The sequence below is a fragment of the Triticum aestivum genome, chromosome 7B, assembly GCF_018294505.1.
Source record: "Triticum aestivum cultivar Chinese Spring chromosome 7B, IWGSC CS RefSeq v2.1, whole genome shotgun sequence".
NCBI classification, from domain to species: domain Eukaryota; kingdom Viridiplantae; phylum Streptophyta; class Magnoliopsida; order Poales; family Poaceae; genus Triticum; species Triticum aestivum.
In genome coordinates this window covers 547,605,517-547,622,151 of record NC_057813.1, presented here as the reverse complement: position 1 = coordinate 547,622,151, position 16,635 = coordinate 547,605,517, and positions in this window count along the sequence as shown.

The following is a 16,635-nucleotide window of genomic DNA, read 5'->3' as shown; positions in this document are numbered from 1 at the left end:
TTCCTCCTCGCTCCCACCCACCTCACGTCAGCTCGCTCCACTCGTACCCCCAAATTCCTCACCTCACTCCTACAGAAAACCCCAGCTCCCCTTCTTCCTCACTCTACAGAAAACCCCCAGCTCCCCTTCTTCTTCGCTCGCACTACAACTAGGCTCGTCATTCGTTTCTCTGCTCAAATCCGTGAGCGCGACGCGACGCCCTCGAGGAAAATGGAGTCGGCTGACCCCGGCGCCAAGAAGATGAGGCTCCCACCAACAATGACGCATGTTGTAGATCCCGCGTAGTGCGGGGAGAAGCGGCGACCCCGCCCCCACCGGATCCCAGGAACCCGTAGAATCTCGGGTGGACCGCATCAGCGATCTCCCGGACGCCATCCTTGGGGAGATCATCTCGCTTCTCCCCACCAAGGATTGCTATCGCACCCAAGTCCTCTCAATTCGGTAGAGCCCTCTATGGTGCGTCGTTCCCCTTAATCTCGATTGTCGTCAGCTGTCTCTCTTCAATGATTTTGAAATCCCCAGAGCCATCATCTCCTCCCACCAGGGCTCCGTTCAAAGCCCCTGCATCCCATCATGCTACCTGAGCAAGCATACCATGCCCTGCATGGTGGATGCCTGGCTGGAATCCCCTGAATTCACTGAACTATAGCTGCTTGAGTTCTACTATTCCCCTGGAAATCACATACCACATACCGAACGCCATGAACTTGTGCCCTCAGCACCGATGTCCATCTTGGGGTTTTCGTCCTCTCTCCACACCGCCACCTTTGTGCAGTGCTACCTACCAGACAATCTGGTACTAAACCTTCGACTCCCATTTCTCAAGAAAATTTCACTTGTGCGGGTTCGTATATCGGAGGCCTCATTGCACAACATCATCCACTCCAGTTGCCCTGCGCTGGAGTGCTTGGTGCTTGTTTTCACAGTTAGAATCGGTTGTCTCCAAATAAAGTCGCCTAGCCTTGTAAGAATTGGAATTTCTTTTGACGGAAGGCAGCTCATCATCCAAGATGCCCCTTCACTTCAAAGGTTGATCCTTGATTCTAGTTATTCACCGTTGCAAATAACCATCCTCTCTGCGCCTAAACTGGAGACCTTGGGTGTAATACATGATCTCTGTGCTCATTTCAATATGGTGTTTGGCTCCATAGTTCTTCAGGTACTTTATATTATCATCTACACTTGTAACCATAAGCTGCATTTTAAATTTCTGCGCATAATTTATATATCATCTTGGAGTACATATTTTGTACTAATATTATGTTCTATGCTCAATGAAGAGTTTCTCCATGGATGGCCTATCAATGGTGCTGGATTCTGTCAAGATCTTATATATCCAAATGAATAGTTTTGATCTGAACAAGATTATTGGCTTGCTGCAATGCTTTCCATGTCTGGAGAAGTTGTATATAAAGGTGATAATTTCACACACATTGGAAGCCCGCATATAGTGTACTAGAATTAACCGTTCAGTTGTTGCTCTTTCGACACTCTCCTTTTAAACCTTAACTGTTTTCAATCTTCATGTCTATTTAGGCAATAGGACGGGGTAAGAAAGTTATAACCAATCGGTGGATTCGTAAGCATCGGGATTTTCTCACTTCTCATGAGATTCGATTGAAGACAATAACGCTAGAATGATATGTAGCCAACCGTGCAAACACAAGATTTGTCACATTCTTCCTGCTGAATGTGAGGTTACTATTGTCCATCAGGCTTAAGTTTATCAGCAGCATGGTTTCGACGGATGGGTATGTCGAAGAGCAAAAAAAGGAGTTTCAGGTGGGCAAAAGAGCTTTTGAACGTGTCGGGCTTCTATTTACAACATATTGTGGTCATAATCTAGTAAATTTTATGACCCAGGATGTTCATTCTATGGACCTAACCGATCCATTTGACTGTGACTGCTGAAAACAGTGCTGGAGTTAGATGTTGTTTCCCTTTTCAATCTGGTTTTTTTTTGTAAACCTGATGAACAATTAACCCTCGTGCTTTTGTACAGTTTGTAAGCTGGAGTTAGATGTTCCTGCCCTTTTCAACTCGGCTATGACTGTAATATTTTCTTTGAAACAAGGCAAATGGCTTGCCATTCGTTTAATTTAGAGTGAAATATTGTAACAAATCCAAACCAAGGGAAATAACATCACTCTCGCCGGCTGCTTGAGCTCACTGTGCATTACAGAAGCCAAGTGATTAGCCCCCACCAGCACTCACAAACTTATTTTGAACTAGCACATCAAATGGGCTGTAAATTTTCATAGGAAAGGCTGGACATCCGGGGCTCACGCCGTTGTCAACATAGTCAATAAACGAGATAATTACACTACGAGCGGCTGACACCAGGGACCCAGCAAGTCGTGTAGTTTTTTCGAGGAACAAACAGTTCTTATTTATACTAGTTTTAGCGACGGATCAGGGTATAAACGGGGCTGTGCGGGGGCTGTGGCCCGTCTAGCCAGGGTTTTATTTATGTTTAACACATCATGAGCCCAGTTGTGTTTTTTTCTTGCTGAAAATGGCTAGCCCAGTTCTTTTTTTTAAGAAATACCCAAACAAGGCCTACTTGCTTTATCGGCCCTGTTGGGCTGCAAATCTTTCAAGACGAGGAGAGTTTCATTCGGTTTGCCCAGAAATGGGCTGTACATTTTTAAAACACATCAAACCGGGAATTAGTTTCAATTTTTTTTCATTACAAGATCTTAAATTCAATTGATTTTTATGCATGGACAATTATTTGGATTTTATATTTATATAAATTATTTTTCAAAATAGTTTGAATGTGAATCGATATTTCTGGATTAAAAACAGTTGACCGCACCGAAATATGCAAAATTTCGTATACTTTTTAACCGTGGCCACAATATGGGGTGTGATGCTAACAAAAAGAAGATGGGCTCCAAAAAAATTCTTAAGAATTAGCAAATGGGTTGTACATTATTAGAAATAATGGCAGATGGGTTGTATGCTGTTTTCCACAGATTTGAGGCTGACTTGTGCGCCTACTGCAGGTTGACGCGTATGCTTTCATAAAGAAAAGGTTGACGCACATGCAACGCCCTATCAACTTAGTCAACACACGAGAGCAGTGACTGCTGGATGTCCATCCAACGGCTGTCGTGCTTCTTCAATCTCTGCTCTTCATGCTCAAGCCGCTCAAACAAGCGCCGGCGGGACTGCCTGCTCCTTCCTCCCGCGGACGGCTATGCTGCCGCACAGGCCTCACGGCCCCACCGTACTCCCATCGCTGGCCTAGCCATCCCTCTACTCACCCACACATGCTGTTATTCTCCGATGACGGCAGACGAACCAGTAAACCCTCGTACTCCGCGTGGGAAACAACTACCGAGTATTCCCTGGCTCCGTGTTGTTCCCTTCCTAGGCCTCACCGTCGTCCACCGCCCTGGTGCTCTCGGCGCGGCCTGGTCAACGTGGTCAATGAACGACATCCATCAGAAGTGGACTGTACGTGGAGAGGCTGACAGCTGGGTCCACGGCCGCATGCAAGGAAATGCCTCCTTATTATGCGCAAAATAATGATTCCTCCACCTGACAGCTAGGACCCACAGGAAGGGCCACTGTATTTCGTGAAAAAAAACGTTCCCCCGCTGACAGGTCGGACCCACCAGCTATATCTTGGAACGCAAGGAAGTGCCTCCTTATTACGCCCAAAAAAATGAATACCCCCCTGCTAGCTAGGACCCACCATATTGTTGGGCTGACTTGTCGGCCTACTAAGTTGACAGGGACGGAGAGCTTTGTCAACTTAGTCAATACTCCAGTGACCGTATGATGTCCATCCAACGGCCATAGTGCTTCTTCAACCTCTGGTCTTCTTGCTCCAGCCGCCCAAAGCAGCGCCGGTCGTGCCGCCTGCTCCTGCCTCCCGTGGCCGGCTGTGCTACCGTGGAGGCCTCACCGCCCCCATACTACTCCCACCACTGGCCAGGCCATCCCTCCACTCACCCACACCCCCTATTATTCTGCGGCGACGGTAGCCTCACACCGCAGCCGACACCAGTGAACGCTCATACTCCTCTCTGCGTGGGCATCCACTACCGCGTCTTGCACGGCTCCGCGTCATCCCCTTCCTAGGCCTCGCCGTCGTCCACCGCCGTGGTGCTCTCGGTGCGGCGTGGTCAATGTGGTCAACGACCGACTTCCATCAGAAGAGTACTGTACGTGGAGAGGCTGACAGCCGGGTCCACGGCAGCCGCAAGGAAGTGCCTCCTTATTACGTGGAAAATAATTATTCCTCCACCTGACAGCGAGGACCCACCGGACGGGCCACCAGTATTTTGCGAAAAAAATCGTTTCCACCTGACTGCTGGGACCCACCGGACGGGCCACCGTATTGCTGCATCACCAAGATACGCTATCACTCTCATTTACGTGAAATCGTAAACATTTTTGGAAATCATGAACATTTTTTAAACTCATGAACATACTTAAAATCATGAACAATTTTTCAAACTCGTGAACATTTCTACAGATTTTTGAACATTTCTAAAACCACGAACAATTTTTGAATTCATGAACATTTTATGCTATTTGTAAAAAAAATAAAGTGTGAACATTTTTAAAAACATTTTTTTCTTGAATAGGCAAACATTTTTTGGCAATTCATGAAACAATTTTTGACATTTGTGAATTTTTTATTTAATGATCATTTTTTGAAATGCATGATTATTTTTTGAATCAACAAACATTTTATGAATCAATAAACTATTTTGTAAGTCGCAAACATTTTTTGAATTTTTAGGATATTTTTCAATTCATGCACAATTTTTGAATTGGCAAAGATTTTTTCAATTTCTTTAAAAAAATAATGCACAAACTTTTTTTAAATATCTTGATCATTTTTTTATTTCTGAAACATTTGTTTTCAAAATTGCAAAATATTTTTTGAATCCACAAATGTATTAGACATTTTTAAAAAAACTAAAATTTTCAGAATTTTTGTGAAGTTCCAACTATTTAAAGTAGATTAAAACGAAGATATAAAAGGAAAACGAATTTAAAAAACTGGCCGCCCGAACATGAGCTTGCCAAAACATGCGCATTGTTTCTTCTCCGCGCGCTGAGCGCAGTATAGAAGGTTTCTACTGCATGGGCCAGCCCAGGAAACATTTTTTATCACTTATAGGTGGCATTGGTGGGTAATATTTTCCAACTTTGGGTGCAATTTTAATGACAGACCGACAAAAGCAATAGGTGCTTTATTATACTACTAGCAAACATGCCCGTGCGTTGCTACAGGTTGTCCAAAACGGGTTGTCTGAATTGTAGATCGTAGAGGTCAAGAAGCCGCACTTATGTCCTTTGTGGAAGAAATCTACTGATGTTTAACGTTTATTATTTCTTGGGAGCTGGAAATGTCATGTGGAATTTTCTTGCCATATTTTTAAAGAAATTTCATATTAACATAGGCGACTTAGTTGTCATGGTCAACAACCAAATGTACGAAATATAACTGAAGTAAATGAACAATTGGTGTCTACTTAGCATGATTTGAAAAGTCCCAAATTTTAGAAAAAGTTCACACAAATCGCTCTTCAAAATTGAGTAGTGGCCTAAAAGCCGGAATAGTTTATAAGAGTTGATGACTTGGTAACTTCCCTCTGTTATCTAATTTCGAAAACACTTCCTATCAGAAGTCTGATATGGAAGTTTTGTCACACCAGCCCGGCGTCGTTGATTCCCTTTTAATCCCACGGTCCATAATCCAGGCAAATCTCCGATCGCCTCAATTGATCCCACAATTTTATCCATTTCCCGAGTAAATCTAGCCCCCTGCCCCATCCCAACCACCTCACCACGTTCAGAACGAATAAATCTCGCATCCCACGGGCGAGCTCGGGGCGCTCACCGCGACGGCTACCTCCGCCGCCACCGCACCAAAACCTAGCGACGGGCACAACTAATCCATGTCACCGGCGTGGCGCTCAGCCCCCATCTCCTCCATTCATCACTGCTCTCACCATCTGCCGACCATGCCCTCTTCGCCGTCCCGGTCCCCCACCAGACCTTTCCCCATCACCATGCCTCCCATCGCGCTGGTGCACCGTTTCGGCACGGCAAAGAAGCTTCGTGCACGCATCATCCCACTCGTATGTACTCACACGAACTTGGGTTGATTCATCTCATATTTGATCCAGTTTTAATCTCTTGTTTTGATTTCTGTCAGTTTGGATGCAATGCTTACTTCAATGATTTTTTTAGTGTATCTATGTTATATCCAATTTGTATTTGATCATTATGTCATATATGAATTCTGAGTAATCTCTTGTGCAGATCACAATAACTTGGTTCCCAATATTGACGGTAATATGAGTTTCGACATGATTTCAGATCGCATGCTTCCATCGAAGTATACATCTGTTTCTAAAAATGTCCATGCTTACAATCTATAATGCTATAGGGATGCTTCTGGACTCAACTTTTTTTGGCTTCCAAATGCCAAATAGTAATAATGCAGTATATGTTATTGCTATGCTTCAATTTGAACCCATGTGTATAGCTTATCTTCTAGGTATCTTTTATATAGCATATTTTCATCCAACTGGCAAACTGGAACTTCAAATATGTAATTTGCTTCCATATTTGCTAATATTATTGTTATTCCTATTGAAACATCACAACTAGGAAAAGGGCAATAGATAGGATTGACACTAATGGCGCACCTGGTAAGTAGTGCGCCACTACTATATACTAATGACGCACCAGTTGATGATGCGCCATTAGTGTGGAAGACACTAATGGCGCACCAGACAAAAGGTGCGCCACTAGTGATGATTTTTTTTTCATTTTTACATACATACTAATGGCGCATTAGACCGAAGTGCGCCATTACTAGTTCTAACTAGTAATGGCGCACCAGTCTAGAAGTGCGCCAGTACTAAATATTTTTTTATTCTTTTTTTGCAAAACTACTAATGGCGCACCGTGTCACAGTGCGCCATTACTAGTTTAAACTACTAATGGCGCACCGCGTCACAGTGCGCCATTAGTATATATATATATTTTTTTTACTTTTCTGCAAAACTACTAATGGCGCACCACCTGCAGATGCGCCATTAGGGTTACTAATGGCGCATCTGCAGGTGGTGCGCCATTAGTAACCTGGGACCCCAACAAGATATTTTGGACAGCCACACCTACCCACTCATTTTTTCCCACTTCATTCCCTCCACCTCCTTCTCCAAGCTTTCGGCTGCCTCCTCCTTCTCACCTCATTTTCACCATAGATTCATCAAAATTAAGTGGTGAAATTACCTTTTTTGATAGGTAAGTAAGGGGAAAGCTATCTTCATGATGTAGATCTACTTTTTTTCTCCCTAGCTCGCTCCAACAACGTGCACATGCACTTTTTGTGGCCTAGCTAGATCTATGTATGTTTGTGGTGTTGCATGTGTTTGTGGTGTTGCATATATGTTCGTGTTTGCAGGTACCGGTCTTTGAAATGCGATAGTTGCCAATATTTTGCCGGAATGTTGATTCATTTCCGTTTCGGCGAGAATTTTGGCACTATGCATTCTTTTTGGTCCTATTTTTAGGGAAGGTCATGCCAAATTTTTTCTTGGTTCTAAAATATCGTTTTGCTCTACCTCGCAGGCGACCATGGTCCGCACGATGACCGAAGGCATCGTGAATAGGTTTTTGAGCTCCGCGAAGGCCGAGATGCTTCAAAAGAACGAGACGGAGATAAGATGTCCGTGTCGAAGATGCAAGCTGAAGAGCCTTATTGCGGACCCGGATTCCGGGCAGGTGCGGGACCACCTGCTCTTGTGTGATTTCATGGATGGCTATCGATGGCAAGGTGATGAAGATGACTATGAAGTCGTCCATGGGGGCCGGGCAAGAAATGAGGAAGGGCAACAAGACAAGTACCACCGCGGCGAGGGCGGGTGAGAAGACGAAGAATCTCCAGGACATGATCACGACGGTGATGCTGTACACAGTCATCATGTAGAAGATGTCGTACATGATGATGAGGAAGATCAAGACGAAGGGCATGATCATGAAGATGAAGATGCCGGAGCAGACGACGATGGAGGCTGGGTGCAGGACCCTCATATTCAAGAGTTGCTTCTCAAGCAGACGGATAACGCAAGAGCTGCCGCCCGAAAGAAAGCCAAGCTGGATCAACTGGAGATAGACGCGGTTACTCCATTGTATGAAGGATGCAGGCCCGAGGATACCCGCCTGAAAGTACTGCCTGGTGTTACATACTAATGGCGCACTGCCTGGTGCGCCATTAGCATACCAGATACTAATGGCGCACCAGTGGTGCGCCATTAGTAAAAAATTCTAGTGGCGTGGTACTAATGGCGCACCGGTAGTGCGCCATTAGTAGGCAAAACCAGTGCGCCATTAGTAGGCCTTTTCCTAGTAGTGCATGCAATGCTTCAATATTATATTACATATGTTTCTTCCTTATATATAATTTGCTTCCATAGTTCCATCCTATATATTCTCCCTTTGTTCATTCTTATATTTTTGGCAGCATTGTTGTAAAATATACATTATTGTTGTGCTTCCTTCATACTATTTTCAACTCTGCCAATCCCTTGCACCGCTCCACTCGACACAGCCCTTGGTCCACCTTGCCGGCGCACCCCCCGATTGATGTTGGTAATTATTTCAAACTTTCATGCTTCCATGGAAGACTGGGTCTGTTCCCAAAGTACCATGCTCATCTGGAGTACTTTGTTATGTACTCGATAGCATCTAAATCGCAATAAAGTTTGAACTCTACACATTTTGCTTCCATAGGTTAGAATTCATTTGTATGTTAGTGACACAAATCATCCATATCCTTTTCATTTTTGTACGCTTCCATTCGAGTTCCTGTAACATATGTTCTGCTTATTGCCACACATTGTTCCACACACTTTTTTCATGCTTCCTATTCATGGAGATTAGCCATATTCATAAAGCATATTTTCATGCTTCATGTGAGCCTCTAAATCATAGTTCAAGTGCTTTTTTGGTTTATGCAGATTGCTTCCATACTTTCCGCAACTTATTGTATAAATATTGGTCTTGTCCTCATTATCATATGTGTGTCTTCATTCTAGGTAGTTTGCTTCCATAGTTCTCCCTTACATTTTTGTAATTGTTCACATCTGACCACACCTTTGGTATGTAACATTGCCCTCGTGCTACATACATGCTTCCACTGTCTATCATGAATGTTTTGATAGATCAAATTATTTGCTTCATGTAGGACATGCTTCCTACCTTTCATGTTTCGCATATGCCTCTATAGCAACTTTTTTTGCATCCGAATTATCTATGCTTCTACTGTTTTGACAGATCAAATTGTTTCTTCTCGCCAGCTATGCTTCCTATTTTTATGTTTTTACTAGCACATATGCCCGTGCGTTGCAACGGGAGATAAAACAGTATGTAAGAATTATATGTGCAAGCAAATACCTATGTGCACACAAAAAAAAGGAACATTTAGTTTCTTGGTTTTGCCGCGTGTGAAGGAATCAATACGCTATTTTTCCATTCATTAGTCGAGAGCATTTAAGAGTTTTGTTACGTTACGTCAGAGAAGGCCCATAAGTTATTCAATCTACTTTTCCTTTCAATCCTTTCAATCGAGGAGATTTTAAGGTATGAAGTTTATGGATACTGTAGGAAACACGAATAATTTTTTAAATTCGGAACAATTTTTGAAAATTATGTACACTTTTGAAAAAACGCGAACAAACCATGAAAGGGCATCTTTTTAAATTAACAAACAGTTTATGAAAAAACCAACTTTTTTATAAAAACATTAACACTATTTCACTTTGTGAACATTTTTTTAAACGGGAACATGTGTTGAAAATTCATAAGATTTTTAGAAAATGTGTATCTTTTACACAAAACATCATTTTTAATTCTGAAAATTTCACTAAAATAAGAATATCTTTAGAATATAGAGCATTTTTTAAATGCCTTTTTCTTTTTAGACATCTCGAACAATTTTGAAAAACAATAATTATATTTTGAACAAATAGGAATCATTTTGCAAGTTCCGAATATTTTTGAAAATAGCAAAAGAAAATTTGGAATTCTTAACATTTTCAGAAAAGTATATTCTTAAGTCTGAAGTTTTTTTTGAATTTTTATAATTTATGAAATAAATTTGAAAAGAAAAATAAATTTGTAAGGGAAAAAAGAGATACGGAAGGGAGAATAAAAATAGAAGTAAAACACAGAAACAAAGACACAAGGCCACCCCATTATTGGTATTACTGTGCAAATCTCCGACTAAAAAACATGAACATTATTTGAATTTCTGAACATTTGTTTAATTCGAGAACATGTGTTAAAAATTAATAAGATATTTAGAAAATGTGTATCTTTTATGCATGAATATTATTTTTAATTGTGAAAAATTCACTACACAAGAATATTTATTGAATTTGGAGCATTTTTTTTAAATGCCATTTTCTTTTTACACATCTCAAACAATTTCGAAAAACAATAATTTATTTTGAAAAAATAGGAAACTTTTTGATAGTTCCGAATATTTTTAAAAATAGAAAAATGTTTGGAAATTCCGAACATTTTCTAAAAAACTACTTTTTATTCTGAACATTTTTTGAGAATTGTTTATTTATGAAATAAATTCTAAAAAAGCATTTGGAAGATAAAAATAGATAGGAAAATAAGAATAAAATAGAAGTAAAACACATAAACAAAGAAAAATGGGCCAGCCCAATACTGGTTGTCCTGTGCGAAATTCGACTATTTCTTGCCCTGTGCGGAAAATAGGATTGGTCTAGCTGCGTAGGGAGAAAAATAAGTGGATTGGCTTCGATGGGCCATAGCGTGCAGGGCACATATGAAAATTTTATTCTAGCACACAAACACATAAAAAATTTAGTACCACCTCAGATAAAAAAAATCAGAGGTGAACGGATGAAAAAATTGACGAAACGCACCTGGCTTTATTAGTAGGTATAGATATAGATAGCTGGGATTTTTTTTTCGGCTTACTTTTCGATGGCTCCATTGCATATCACGTAAGATTGTGATAGGAAAAAATCTTATTTTCTCGTATGTGTTTCTATTGTACAAATGTTTTGTGCCACACGATACCAACCATGCATCATTGTTTTCTCAATCGCCTCACACTTTCCTCTACTGATGATGTTGACAGTATCGATATGAAGAACGGATGTGGTGGAGACACGTGAGAGACAACAAAAGGTCATGTTCACTATTGTGGATTTTTTTTCAAAACTATCACCTTTTTTATAGCTAATTCGGAAACTATAGTACCCATTGCCAAAAAAATCAAAACTATGACCCCATCGGCCTTGTGGTGGCCCGAGAGGTAGTCTTCGGTCGGAATTTGGTCGAAATGGACTTTTCGTCCAGCAGTTGGCCGAAAAGGGCCTTAGCTGGGCCGAAGAGGTGGCGTCGGTGGCGGGCCGGTCAAAAATAGTAGCTTCGGCCTATGCGCAACCGAAATGGGCCGTTTTCGGTCAGCCCGCGGTCGAAGAGCTTTTCGGCCAGGCCTAGACCGAAAAGGTCTGGATAAGGCCGCGTCGTCTCCTTCCTCCTCCGGTCAGCTCGCCTCTGTTTCTTTCTCTTCCTCTCGTTCTTCTCTGTAGAGCTCGCTACCCCTCGCTGATCTCCTCCAGTTTGCACGCATTTTCACAACCAAGGCATAGAATAGATAGATCGTACCATTCTCCACCGTCCTACGGTGTTTTTTTTGCTATGGGATAGTTTTTTGTGTGTTTGGGGGAGGAGCCATGGTGGGGTGGAGGAGGTGCGGTTGGGAAGGAGGTGGTGGTGAGGAGGAGGAGGTGGTGAGGAGGAGCAGCAGCTTGGGGGTGACCGGACTTGATCCTCCGGTCGTCGAGTGGGCCGCGCTGCCGTTGTCCATTGGTGCAAGTAGTCTGCGAAGTGGCCGGTGCCGCTGACAGGAAGAGACACACACTTCGAAGGTGTAACCATGTTGTCATAAATTTTCTCTAAATTTTATAGTTTATTAGTTAGTGTTAATATGTTTGTGGTGGCACTTTAGCGCATAGTTAGTGTAGCGGGTAATATTAGTGTTCGTTGTGATTAATGAGAAGATGACAATATCTGACAGGTGAAAATGTCTGAATCAGTAAATTTGACTGTTTACTACAGCGCTGGTAATGTTTGATATAATGAGTTGGGGGTTGATCTTAGCGAGTTTAAAAATGGCATCATGACACTAGCAGACCCGGACAGAATGGACATTAGACAGTTGAAGTACTGGTTGACAACTAGTTTTGGGCTAGATCCTGAAGTATGTTCCGTCGGTATTCATGCATTGTGGACCAAATCCTGTAAAATTGTCAAGTGGGAGTTGATGCCAATAGATAGGAGCCAGCATTGGTTGACCCTGTTAAGACACCGCCGAGACCGAAGAGTCCACCCATATGCCATTGTGCAATCTGTGCCGAAGGAGGAGAATACCGTACAACTCCATAGGGGTATGAACCCGGCCAAGGCAGTGAAGTGGCTAATGAATTATTTTATCCGGGTCACAACCACAAGATGTGGATGCTGGCCAACCCGAGAAAGAGTTGGACTACATAGCACACAATGTTTGTGGTCAGGATACTGGGCAGAGTAGTCAGTCGATAATATTAGCTGGTTCTGGTTTTGCTGATGGGGATGAGGAAGGGGATGAAATGCAGAGGGTGATGGAGGAAGAGGACGAGGATGGATTGGCGGAGGAACTGAATTCTGAAAATTCTGAGGATGAAGTGGAGGTACCGATTCCTTCTGCATGGGATCAGGACATATCCACCGGCCTTAGGGTTAACGATGGCCATGCCAAGTACAGATAGGGGCTATGTTTGACGGAGAAAAAATTGAAGTATGCAGTGATAAAGAGGGCTATGTCTACGCAGAGAGTTTTCCGGACACATATATCAAGTCCAACAAACTATACCGTGAAATGTGTTGAAACTGGTTGTCCTGGGAAGGTGCACGGGCACGTGCCGAAGTATGACATCCACTGGGTTGTCACCAATGTCGTCCCGCATAATTGTGTGAGGAAAAACTTGCTGGTGAAGCATTCTAACCTGACTTCAACTCTCATTGCGCAACTCATGTATATTGAGATAGTAGAAAAGAAAGATATGGAAGCAAAACACATCCAGACAGCAGTGAAGGTCAGATGGAATTATGTCATTCCTTATGGGAAGGCTTGGAGGGCTAAGCAGAAGGCTATGGAGGAAAGGTTTGGGACGTTCTTCGAATCATATGATAATGTTGTCCGTCTCCTTGGCATACTAAAGGAGAGGAATCCCGGCACTTATGTGAACGTACAACACATGAGGTTGCTGACATACTCTCTCCGTTCCTAAATATAAGTCCTTTTAGAGATTTCAACAAGTGACTACATACGAAACAAAATGAATGAATCTACACTTTAAAATATGTCTACATACATTCGTCTGTTGTAGTTTATTTAAAATGTCTAAAAAGACTTATATTTAGGAACGGAGGGAGTAAATTGGAATGGCAAACTGAGGCTATAATGACCCGCACCTTTTTCTTGCATCAGGAGTGTCAATCATAGAAACACTTATCGTCATCTGGCTGATGGCGCGCACCAACCGGTCACCTTCTGAGCCCAACACGTGTCCTTATAGGCCTTTTTCTTGCGTACTTCCTTCCGTGGCTACCGGTCTACCACTACATTACTCTAAAACATTCATGCATGCTTTTGTCATGTGTTGCATACACGTTATTTTCATGCCGGATTTTTTTAAAAATTGCATAGGCACGCAATGATGTTGTGTGCATATTACACTCGTTCTCAACCGCCCGCTATCTGGGTGCTCGTCGACCGCCTCCGCAAACGAACGAGATGGACTAGTATACAAAAGCGGAGGAAGTGTTAAATTTAGGTAAAAAGTTCATTTTAAACCTTGAACTCTTAGAGGTTCGGCGAAATGAACCCTCAAGTCAAAATCCCGGTCGATTGCACCTTAAAATATGCAATCCCGGTCTAAATCGAACCTTCGGGTCGTTTGGATGGCCGGGATTGGCGGCATTCCGCCGAGGACGCACACCTGCTCAACGCTGGGCTGACCCGCTTTATTTTATTTTTTGTCAAGAAACAAAAATTCGCAAAGGCGCTACACCTTCTCCCTATTGATCCGGCCCGCTTCATTTTTTTCCATTCAAAAACAAAAAAATAAGCTCACGGTGAGGCGCTGGTGTTGTTTGATCGGTTCAACGGCAATCCCTGTGTGACGCTCGTGTGCGTGGGAGCTCCTATACAGCGCTGCAGGCACCCATTAACGATCCGGCACCTGCAGCGCTGCTAGAATGGGCCGGCCCACTAGCGTGCTGCCCTAGTTTTTTTAGTTTTTTTTGGCGAAAATAAAAATTTGAAATGAAGAAAGGTTTACAGATTTAACGAAAAAAGTTCATCCTTTTCAAGAAATATGTTCATATCTTTAAAAAAGGTTCATAAATTTTGAAAAAGTTCATCAATTTTAAAAAAAGTTCATTCAAATTGAAAAAAAGTTCATCCAATTCGCAAAAGTTCATTAAATTTGAAAAAAGTTCATAGAAATTGAAAAAAAGTTCATGTATTTTTAGAAAAAGTTCATGGAAATGAAAAAAAAGTTCATAAATAAAAAAAAGTTCATCCATTTTCAAGACAAAATTTTCATTAAATTTAGAAAAAGTTCACAGAATTTTCAAAAAAAAACGTCAACAAGCGCCTAGATGGGCCGGCCCATTTACGGACGCTACAGGCGCCAGTTAACAAAATGCACGTTAACTGGCGCCTGTGGCGCCAAATAGGAAATGCCCGTGTGCGTCCAGACGGCGTGGCTTCGTGAAGCTTTGCCTCGCAACAGCCCCGTTTGGGCCGGCCCAGACTTGTTTCGCTGATGCCTCTCTGTTTCTTGTGTTTTCTGTTTCTTTTCTTTTCCTTTTCTCTTTCTTTTCTTTTTTCTGTTTCTGTTTATATTTTTTCCTATATTTTTTATTTTTTGTTTCTATTGATTCGTTTTTATTACAATATACAAAGTTCATTGCATGTTACAAAAATGTTCATCGGTACATTAAGGAAATGTTCATGGTTCTATACAAAAGTTCATCATCCATTACAAAACTGTTGAACATTTATTAGAAATTGTTCAATGAATATATAATCACAGTGTTTTTGAAAATTATTAAGTGTATATTACACAAATGTTCAATGTGTATTAAAAAATTGTTCAACATATATTACATAATATTCAATGCGTATTCAAAATTTGTTCAGAGAATACATTCGTATGTTTAAAAAAATATTCATGTTTAAAACAATTAGTTCAGAATGTTTCTGTTCCATTTTTTGGTAACTTTTTAGAGAAATGTTTGGGATTTCAAAAAATAGTTCTGTTTAAAAAATCAATTTTAAAAATATCGTGTGCTCTAATTTTAAAAATGTTTATGTTTCCATAAAAAATCAAGAGTTTAAAAGTTGTTCCCGTTCAAAATTATTTGCAAATTTTCAAAAACGTTCATGTTTTCAAATTTAGTTTGGGTTTTCAGAAAATGTGCATGTCCCAAAAGTTTATTTGAATTTTCCAAATTTATTATGGTAAATTTGTTCACGAACTTGAAAAGTGGTCGCTTTTCATAAAACACTCAAGTTTTTTTAAAATGTTTTGCGTTCGAAATTTAAAAAAATATCCTAATCTTTTTTATTTAAAAAATATTCGAATCTGGTGTTGATTCTTATTGTTTTGTGCTTCTGGAAAAACAAGTTTGCTCACCCGCAAAAAAAAATTTGCTTGCTAGCTCAACAGTTTGCAACCGCACCTGTAGCTGCAAGCTCGCGTGAGTTCCGCCTTTGCGTGCTTTTTTTAGCAAAACAAGAAGCCCGTATTTTTTTCAACTGATACAACCGCAACTGGTACTACTTAATCTGGTGTTGTTCGTAACTTGTCAAGCCCGTATTTTTTTTTAGCGTTACAAGCTTGCGCGAGTTCCGCCTGTGCGTACTTTTTTTTTAGCAAACAAAAAAAAATGGGCTGGCGCTCCTTGGCCCACCAGCCAGACAAATCCCGGTTGACACTTGTTACAGTTTAATTTAGATCGGGATTGCATAGTTTAAGGTGCAATCAACCGGGATTTTAACTTCAAAGTTCATTTCGCCGAACTTTCAAGAGTTTAGGGTTTAAAATGGACTTTTTTCTAAATTTAGACACAACCATATGCCAAATCCTATATTAGGCACAAACACCCCCACCTCCATTGATGCTGCATCGGTCGACCCATTTAAAAGGTACACAACGGAGTCGACCACTGCTTTTGAAAGCTTCACAACAACCTTTTTTTGTCTTTTTATATGGTTTTCTCTAGACAGGTTTTCGTTTGGTTTTTTCTTTCCTTTTCTATTTTTTTCTTTTTTCCTTAGCGCGCACCTATCGATCGCCTTCTAAGCAAAATATGTGTCCCTATAGGCTTTCTCTTGCGTACTTCCTTTCATGGCTACCACTCTACCGCTACATTTGTACATCTTCTACCCTACCTAAAAAACACATAGCGTTTCCGTTTCGCTCGTTTCCTCAAGCCCTCATCGGACCTCCTTTTCCCGTAAACTCTCCTACTTTTTTTGCATGGTTTTTTTACCCCACG